The 9,001-nt window shown below is 40.0% G+C and overlaps 1 pseudogene; it reads left to right on the top strand.

The window, feature by feature from the left end:
• Positions 1-844: 844 nt before the first annotated feature.
• Positions 845-7,755, top strand: LOC103724957 (annotated as a pseudogene).
• Positions 7,756-9,001: the final 1,246 nt, after the last annotated feature.

Raw genomic sequence — 9,001 nt, 5'->3', positions numbered from 1 at the left:
TGAACATCTTTTAAGATGCTTCTTAGCCATCTTTATTTCTTCTTTTGAGAACTCTCTGTTCAGTTCCTTAGCCCATCTTTTAATTGGGATACTTCTTTTCTTGATTCTTTGATTTTTGAGCTCATTATATATTCTGGATGTTAAACCTCTGTCAGATGTGTTGTTGGGGACCCCTGCTGTTAGGGTCGCAGTCTCTCCATGTCCAGATAGCTGCGAGCCAGCTCGGCGCCTAATGGAAAGACTCTCCTTTTCAGCAGTGCGCCTCCTACTCTCTTCCTGGCTCACCTTTGAAGTGCCCGTCACAGATACCTTACCAGAAACATGACCTCTGGCATAGAAACTACCGGGTTTTTTCTATGTGATAATCAGGCACTGTCTGACAGCATAGAAGCCCACCGCCACATGTAAATGAAGCATACTACAGAGCACCTATCAGCTGAGGCTTTTGCTATTGCCTCCACACTATAAATCTTCTAGTATCACCCTAATAAAGCGGAGCTGTATCACTGAGTCTAACTGAGCTGTACCCTGTGTTTCATTGCGACTGTGACCAGCCTGTGAGCAGTCTCCCTGGAGGAGCTGTCCCCCGTCAGCACCCACTCGCGTAGCTTCTGCGTTCACCATTCCTGCACTCCCCCACCCTTGTGGTTCGGTGGCCAACGAACGCAGGCACAGGGGGAGCGTCCCGCAGCTAGCCAGAGCCCCCTGCAGATTGGCGCAGCCCACCCAGCAGCTTGCAGCGACCTGAAGAGCCGCCAGCACCCGGCAGCCTGCCTTGGCACAGAGCTTGCACTCCCCACCGCGGTGGATCCACCGATCTGCAGAGAGCCGGCGCCCAGCAGCCATGGAGAGCCAGAGACGAGCCCAGCAGCGAAACCCACACCCACGCACCCAGCCAACAGCTGGCGCAGCAGCTCGAGCCCCTGCATGCAACAACAATGTGTTGCTGAAGATTTTCTCCCATTCTGTGGGTTTTCTCTTCATTTCCCTGGTTGCCCCCTTTTAGTTTAATGAGGTTCCATTTGTTGTTTCTTGACCTTGTTTCCTGAGCAATTGATGTCTGGTTTAAATAATCCTTTCCTACGCCTGTGTCTTGTAGGTTTTTGACAAAGTTTTCTTCTAATAGTTTCAGAGTTTCAGGATTTACATTGAGGTCTTTGATCCACTTGGAATTGAATTTTGTGCATGGTGAAAGATAGTGGTATTGTTTCATTCTCCTACAGGTGGAGATCCAGTTTTGCCAGCACCATTTGCTGAACATGCTGTCTTTTCTCCAGTGAATGTTCTTGGTCCCTTTGTTAAATATCAGGTGGCTAAAATCGCATATACTCATCTTTAGGTCTTCAATTTTGTTCCATTGATCTATGGGTCTATTTTTGTGCCAGTCCCATGTTTTTTTAATGACTATACCTCTGTAATGCAGTTCAAAATTTGGTGTGGTAATCCCCCCGGCATTGCTCTTAGTGCTCATGATTGCTTTGGCTATCCAAGGTCTTCTGTGCTTTCATATGAATCTTAGTATGGTTTTTTCCAATTATGTGAAAATGTCATGGGGATTTTGATTGGCATTGCATTGAATCTCTAAATGGCTTTTGGCAGGATGGTCATTTTCACAATATTAATTCTTCCAATCCGTGAGCATGGGAGGTCCTTCCATCTTCTGATGTCTTCCACAACCTCTTTCATTAAAGATTTAAAAATTTCATTGTGAAGTTCTTTAATGTCTTTGATCAGGATTATTTTGAGATATTTTATTTTTTTGCAGCTATTGTGAAGGGGAATGTTTCCATGTGCTCTTTCTCTGATTGCTTGTTATTGGTATATAGAAAAGCTAAAGATTTTTGTAGATTAATTTTGTAACCTGCCACTTTACTGAACGTGGTAATAATTTCTAAGAGTTTTCTGGTGGACTTTTTGGTGTCTCTTAGATATAATACCATATCATCTGCAAAAGGGATAATTTGATCTCTTCATTTCCAATTATTACTCCTTTAATTTCCTTCTCTTGTCTTATTGCTCTTGCAAGAGTTTCAAGCACTATGTTAAAGAGAAGTGGAGATAGTGGAAAGCCTTGTCTGGTTCCTGATTTCCATGGGCATGCTTCCAGTTTTTCTCCATTTAGAATGATGTTGGCTGTGGATTTGATATATATTGCTTTAATTATGTTGAGGTATGTTCCCTCCAGTCTAGTTCCCTTAGGACTTTGAACATAAATGCATGTTGAATTTTGTCAAAGGCCTTCTCTATATCTATTGAGATGACGACGTGGTTCTTGTCTTTGAGCCCATTTATATGATTTATGAAGTTTATTGACATGTATATTGAACCATCCCTGCATGTCTGGAATAAAGTGGACTTGATCATGTAGGATCCTTTTGATGTGTGTCTGTATGTGGTTTGCAAGTATTTTATTGAGAATTTTTGCATCTATGTTCATTAAGGATATGGGTCTATAGTTTTCTTTTTTGGTTGTGTCTTTACAAGGCTTGCTTCATAGAAGGAATTTGGAAGTTTTCCCTCCATTTCTATTTTTTTGAATAAATTAAGTAGTATTGGATGTAGATCTTTAAATGTCTGGTAGAATTCTGCTGTAAATCCATCTGGTCCTGGGCTTTTTTTAGTCGGGAGATTTTGTATTACTGTTTCAATTTCTTTTTGTGATATGGGTCTATTTAAGATGTTAATCTCTTCTTGATTTAGTTTTCGTGGTTCCCATGCATTTAGATATCCATCCATTTCTTTTAGGTTTTCAAATTTAGTAGCATACAGGTTTTTAAATATTCCCTTATAATGTTCTGGATCTTTTTTGTGTCTGTTGTGATGATTCCCCTTTCATCTCTGATTTTGTTGGTTTGGAGGTGCTCTTTCTTTCTTTTGGTTAACTGGGCTGGCAGACTGTCAATCTTGTTTATCTTTTCAAAGAACCAGCTCTTGGATTCGTTGATTTTTCATATTGTTTTCTTTGTCTTGATGTCATTAATTTCTCCTCTGATTTTTGTTATTTCTTCTTGTCTGCTGGGATTGGGTTTCATTTGCTGTTGCTTTTCAAGTGTCTTGAGTTGCAATGTTAAGTCATTTATTTGTGTTCTTTCCGAATTTTTGATGTAGGCACTTAGAGCTCTAAACCTCCCTCTTAGGACCGCTTTCAGTGTTTCCCAGGGGTTTTGTTGTGTTGTATTGTCCTTTTCATTTAGTTCCAAGAGTACTTTTGTTTCTTTCTTAATTTCTCTTTTGACCCATTCATAATTCAGGAGTGTGTAGTTTAATCTCCATGTGTTCCTGTAGTTACTAGGGCTTCTTCCAGTGTTGATTTTAAGCTTTATTGAATTATGTTCAGATAGAATGCATGGAATTATTTCAATCTTTTTGTATTTGTTGAGGTTTGTTTTGTGCCCTGGTATATGGTCAATTTTGGAGAGGGTTCCATGGGGTGCTGAGTAGAAAGTATATCCTTGGTGTTTGGGTGGAATACTCGGTAGATATCTTTTAGGTCCATTTGATATATGGTTTTGTTTAATACAGATGTCTCTCTGTTAACTCTCTGTCCTGTTGACCTATCTAATGGAGACAGTGGGGTACTGAAGTCCCCTACTATTAATGAGTTGGGATTAATCTGGGTCTTAAAGTCCTGTCGTACTGTTTTTATGAAGTTGGGTGCACCAGAGTTTGGTGAATATATGTTCATGATTGTAATATCTTCTTGGTTTATTGTTCCTTTGATCAGAATGAAGTGGCCCTCTTATCTCTTCTGATTAGTTTTAGTTTAAAGTCTATTTTGTCAGATATTAGAATTGCAACACATGCTTTTTTCTTAGTACCATTAGCTTGATATATTTTTTTCCATCCTTTCACCTTAAGGTAGCACCTATCCATGAGAGTGAGATGAGTTTCTTGTAGATAAGAAAAAGATGGGTTTTGTTTCTTAATACATTCACCTAGTCTGTGTCTTTTGACTGACAAATTCAGTCCATTGATTTTAAAGTTATTAATGAAAGCTGTATATTGAGTCCTGTCCTTTTTATTTCTGTTCACATTCTTCATATAGCTGCACAATTCCACAGTTATACTTTCATTGAATTTCTTTCTGCAACCCCTTGGGTATAGTCATTCCCTTCTTAAGCTCTTTATATTTCTTCCAGAACTCTCTGAAGGGCTGGTTTTGTGGACATGAATTCCTTCAGCCTATTTATGTCATGGAAGATTTATCTTTCCCCTTCCACTACAAGAGACATTTTGGCTGGGTATAGTAATCTGGGTTGGCATCTGTGGTCATTTAAAGCTGGGAATACTTTGGTCCAGGTTCTTCCAGCTTTCATAGTTTTCAATGAAAATTCAGCTGTAATCCTGATGGGTCTTCCTTTATATGTAATTTGTTTTTCTTTTGCAGCTTTCAGTATTGTCTCTTTGTTCTGTGTGTTTAGTGTTTTTATTATGATGTGCCATGGAGAGTTTCTTTTCTTGTTCTGTCTGTTTAGTGTTCTATATGCTTCTTGTATTTGTATGGGCATGTCTTTCTTTAATTTGGGGAAATTTTCTTCTACGATTCTGTTTGGGATTTGGTGCTTGCCATTATCTTGGGATTCTTCTCCTTCCTGTATGCCTATGCCCCTTCCTGTAAGTTTGGTCTTTTTATGGTGTCACAAAATTCCTGCATATTCCCTTCTTGTGATTTCTTAAATTTTTCATAATCTTTGCTTGAGTGGTCTAGTTCGTCCTCTTTATCTTCCAGTCTTGATATTCTGTTTTCTATTTCATTTATCCTATTGGTGAGGCTTTCTCCTGTCGTTTCTTCTCCATTTCAGCCTGAGTATTCTTCAATATTACTAACTCTTTTCTGAATCCATTCAGAAGTTGATATCCCTATCTTCCTTCAGTTCTTTGATTTCTTTGTGTGTTCTTTAAATTCACTGAATTCTTTTATCATGTTTATAATTGTTCTTTTGAGTTCCATGTCTTGCGTTATCTCTAGAGGATTCTCATTGTACTCCTCTAGAGGACTATTGGTATTTGGTGGGGATATGTTATTTTGGCTTTTTATGTTATTATTTTTCTCCGTGACTTTGTCATGTGAATTTCTTTTGTAGTTTCTGATTCTTGTGTGAGACTCAAACCTTCAAGTTTAGGTCTGCTTCTTTTTATAAACTTTATGTGCCTTTGTGGTTTACCTTTTGGGCATGAAAAGCTGGTTCCTCTAAGCTTCTGGTTCTTTCTTTTGATTTTATATTGGAGTGGCCAGATTGCTTTTGTCTTCAGGAGTCTCCACAGAGGCCCAAGTCGATGAGGATCAGATGCTCTCAGGCTTTCTCTTAAGGTCTGGATCCCTCCAGGGATTTGGGGGTTGGACTGACCTGGGAGGGAGCAGGGACCAGGAAAGATGCTGGTCTCAGGAAGCTGGAGGCCTTTGCCACCCAGGAATACAAAGGGAGGTGGGGATGGGAAGAGGCCCCAAGGGCTTCTGGGGACTACAGGGAGGAACTGGGTTGGTCTAGATGCAAAGATCAGGAAGCATTGGTGGATCTGAGCATAGAGGTCAGCCCCAGCATCTTGGGTGCCAAGACAGGAAATGGTCAGTGCCCAGGCTAGGAGGAGAGACGGGGCAGGGGAACTGGGAGGGTGAATGAGGCTGGGGGAGTCAAGGTGTAGTGGGCACCACTGGACTTACCCAAGAAAGAGTCTGACGGGTTGTGCAGGCCAAGGAAGCAGAAGGAGGTGAGGGTGGGACCAGGCCTACAGCACTCTCGGAGACCTGGTGAAGGAACTGGGTTGGTCTGGATGCAAAGGATAAGGAAGGAGTGGTGGTTCCCAGCCGAGAGGACAGCCCAGGTGTCTGGAGTGCCAAGACAAGAAATGGGCCAGTACCCAGGCTAGGAGGAGAGATGGCACAGGGGAGCTGGGAGGGTGAATGAGACTGGGGGAGTCAAGGTGGTGGGTGATGCTGGACTGACCTGGGAAAGAGACTGGTGGGTTGTGCAGCCCAGGAAAGCAGAGGGAGGTGAGGGTGGGACCAGGTCCAGAGGGCTCTTCTCCTCAGACTGCTTTTGACACTACCTACGCAATGTTGCAATTACAGGTTTGTCCATATCTAGCTTTTGTAAATTTGCATTTATTTATTCATTTTTATGTGTATGAGTGTCTTGCCTAATGTATATAAGTGCACACACATGTGCAATACTTGTAGAGGTCAAAAGAAGACATCAGATCCCCTGGAACTGGAGTTATGGATGGTTGTTAGCTGTCATGTGGGTGCTGAGAATCACCCACAATCACAAGAACAGCCAGTGCTATTAGCCATTGAGCCATTCCTTCGGCCCCCTAGAAATTTTTTTTTGGTTTTTTTGAGACAGGGTCTCCCTGTAGCCCCAGCTGTCCTGGAACTCACTATGTAGACCTGGCTGGCTTTGAACTCACAGAGATCCACCTGCCTCTGCCTCCCAAGTGCTGGGATTAAAAGCATGAGCCACCACACCCAGCACCCCCTAGAATTTTTATAAAATATTTTTATGTAAAGAATTCTTCTCATTTGCTTCCTATACTAACCTTGTTGGATTTCTCCACTGTGACTAGTCTACAAAAAGCATTGAATATTTCCAAGAATGATTCTCCTCATTTTTCACAACTTATAATTCAGAGACTCCACTTTAAAGTAGGTTTTGGATGTATATTGGTTGGGCTTCCTGGGAGATTTTTTCACCAACTGTTCATATGGCTTTGTTGGTAAGAGATGTATATGTTGAGATATAATTAAGAAACCCCATGAGATATCATGAATTTGATAATGAGAAAGAAGTTAGGCACCAAGCACAGGTGAAAAAAAGTTGATGGAGGACTGATAGGTCCAGCATCCTTTGTAGGAATAACAAGTATTAGCAGATTTCCTAGAAGTTGTATAGACAAAAGATTTAGTAACTATAGGTTTGGTATTCCATTTAAAGGATCTTTTCTCACCCTTCAGCAAATATAAATTTGTCTTTCTCATATGATTGGCAAAAGGCCAGCATCTGTGCCTGTGCAGAGAGCAGCACCATGAACAACAACTTCTCTCTTTATTTAGTTCTTCTGGGAGAACATGAACAGGTCCTGTGTGAAAACCCTCAGCTGACCCTGGTCTCAGGCCATCTTTCATGCAGTCTTTGATTTTAGGGATGTGCTGGCCGTGTATAGAAATCTCCTGGTCATGATATCCATCCTCCATTTCAAGCAGCTGCACTCTGTCACCAATTTCTTCATGGATTCCTTGGCCCATGCTGACTTTTGGGTGGGGTCTCTGTGATGCTGTTCAGCATGGTCAGGTCCATTGAGAGCTGCTGTCTTTAGGAGATGTTTCTGGTGTGGCATTTTGCTACTCTTTTCTATCCTGCTTTTTCTCCACTGATAGGTACATTGCTGTCACTTTCCCTGTCTAGCCCAAGTTCACGGTGTCTGTGTCAGTAATTTGTATCCACATCTCCTGGATCCTGCCCCTGGTGTACAACAGTGCTGTGTTCTACATAGGGGTCTATGATGATAGGCTGGAGGAATTATTCTGTGCAGTCAACCATGGAGAAGGTTGTCAAACTGTTATAAATCAATGTTGAATTGTTAACAGATTTTCTGTTATTTTTCATATCTGCCTTTGTTATGGTAATTCTATATAATCATATTTTTGTGATGGCTACAAAATAAACTAAAAAGATTGAATATGTCAGTTACAAAGAAGAATCATCCTCAAGAGGTTACAAAGCCAAGGTGGCTAAGAGAGAGAGAGCCAAATCCTAGGGTCACATTTATGGCATCATGGATATTGTATATGACATGGTCCTTCAATGATCTTCTTAAGGGGATCATAGTACTTTTGTTTGATTACAGGATGGTTTCCTGGTTTAAATTCTATAACTTTGCTTGAAATCATTTGATTTATACTGAATTTTATCCTTGGTTTGTGAAAACAACAAAGCAAAAATAACTTGGCAGTTTCTACCACAATTTCATTAACCATAAATTAACCTTTTACTCTTCCAAATTTATAATTAAGGAATTTTTTTCATAGAATGGGAAGGTCATAGTTATCATGATAGCTACTATACATTGCATGAATATGATGCCTAAAATTCAAGAAGGGAAATGATTCTTGAATTGCACAATCTTCATTCTAGTAGCTTCTTTATTGTATGACCATCTTGAAGCACTTGATAGAAACATCATTTAGTAAGTAACAGCTGAGGCATTACTTTCAGACTGCCTCAGCTCAGATTTTTCTGGATGACTACTTTGTTGGTGCTAATTATTATATCACTTCAAACTCTCACACATTCATGCAGTACTATGAGAAATGAATTCAGTTCAGATAGTAGAAACTGTTCTTCATGGGATTATTTCTCTCTTTATCTGAGATACATTTTATGTCCCATATTGTAATGTACAATAATCTTGTCTCTTTTCTATAAGCACTATCTAATACTTGCACATTTACAATGATAAAATTCACAATGTAGAATAAGTTGTGGGAAAAGAATAGATTGCCTAAGAAATAACAGTATGGGAGATGGAGAGATGGCTCAGAGTTTAAGATCATTGGCTGCTCTTGTAGAAAACCCAAGTTCAAATGCCAGCACCCACATGGAGGCTACCAGCTGTTCCTAACTCCCATTTTAAGGGATCCAACACTCTCTTTTGGCTTCCATGGGCACTATACACACAGGTGTACTTACATGCATGCAGGCAAAACACTCATACACATAAAAATAATAAATAGAATATTTTTAAGTTATTGTTAAGAATCTTACCTCATATTCTTCATGAAATCAAAATTGATTGCTGTGGATGATCAAAAATTAAAAGCAAATGCAGGTTTTGTTTATTTGGTAGAATTTGAACAGAAGATGCATCCACTAATTCAGTAAAATGAATTTTTGAGCCTCAAAACTAAACATATATCCACTCATTACTGAAGCTGAATTTTTTGAGGTTCTATATAATAAGAAATACAGTGCCAGATAGGAGAAACCTCTCTTTGAGTTGTTGT

The sequence above is a fragment of the Nannospalax galili genome, unplaced genomic scaffold (genome assembly GCF_000622305.1).
Source record: "Nannospalax galili isolate Female #2095 unplaced genomic scaffold, S.galili_v1.0 scaffold186, whole genome shotgun sequence".
NCBI classification, from domain to species: Eukaryota; Metazoa; Chordata; class Mammalia; order Rodentia; family Spalacidae; genus Nannospalax; species Nannospalax galili.
Note: the sequence above shows the minus strand (reverse complement) of the source record. Positions and strands in the feature narration are given on the sequence as shown.